The sequence below is a fragment of the Bison bison genome, unplaced genomic scaffold, assembly GCF_000754665.1.
Source record: "Bison bison bison isolate TAMUID 2011002044 unplaced genomic scaffold, Bison_UMD1.0 scf7180017846109, whole genome shotgun sequence".
Taxonomy (NCBI): domain Eukaryota; kingdom Metazoa; phylum Chordata; class Mammalia; order Artiodactyla; family Bovidae; genus Bison; species Bison bison.
In genome coordinates, this window is record NW_011476682.1 from 8,476 (window position 1) to 9,613 (window position 1,138).

A 1,138-nucleotide genomic window follows, 5' to 3' on the forward strand; every position below is an offset into this window, starting at 1 on the left:
AACTCTAAGAAGATTTCTTACCAAATCTACACTGACTTGGGGGGAGAGATCAGTTCATGCTTTAGAAGGATTATTCAGTATAATTTTCCTCACCTGCCAGTGAGCTCTGCCCAAAATGAACAATCTTGGAAATTAAAAAAGAAAAAAAGTTACCCGATGGAAACTAAATACTCACTCTTACTATTCAAATATTTAAATATAATTATTCTTTTTTCTTTACCTCTAATTAATTTTATCTTTAATAAAATTATTTTAATTCACACGCCATAATTGTACCTCTCCCTTCTACTGTTGTCTGTAGTCTCGGTCTGCACAAACAAACCTGTTGATTGTGGAAGTGGCAGTCTTCTAAGCAACAGTTTCTAAGACTAAGAATAGCACAAAGAGTAAAAGTAACTTCCCCTCTTTGGAACTAAGTTTCCTTTTTCTCTGAAAGAAGCCTCTCAGAGGTTCTGTGTCACTTACTTCTCAGTTTTGCTGCATTGTTCAGCTTGTAATGTATCTCACTCTCCCTAGTCCTAGCACAAATTCCTTGTGTCTAAATCTCATCACAATAGTGACTCTCCTCTTTTTTTTTATGCCATATTAAAAGAATACAAGGATACCTAGGGTCTCCTTGTTTTTTACTCCTCAGGGAATGTAGCGACTTTAGGATGGGGTATGCTAGAAATTCTGACCTTGGGGAACCAATCTCCCAGTTGCAATTAAAACTCATAGAGAAAAGTGCTTGGGCCATGGGGAAAATACAAAAAATAGTATCATAAACTGCTTACAAAGCAAATGAATTATACATAATTCTGCCATAGTATATAAACTCAAGAATCTTAAAATGAATAAGTGGTATTTACTTTGTGCTTGAAAGTGAAAGAAAGTGAAGTGAATGCCACACAGTCGTGTCCAACTCTTTGCGACCAATAGTCCATGGAATTCTCCAGGCCAGAATACTGGAGTGGGTAGCCTATCCCTTCTCCAGGGGATCTTCCTGAGCCAGGAGTCAAACCGGGGTTTCCTGTATTGCAGGCAGATTCTTTACCAACTGAGCTATCAGGGCTTGGCACCTTTTTATTAAAGCTTAATATGAATTACATCATTTGGTAATCCAGAGCTTCACCAATAGAGTATGTTGTCAAACTTTTGG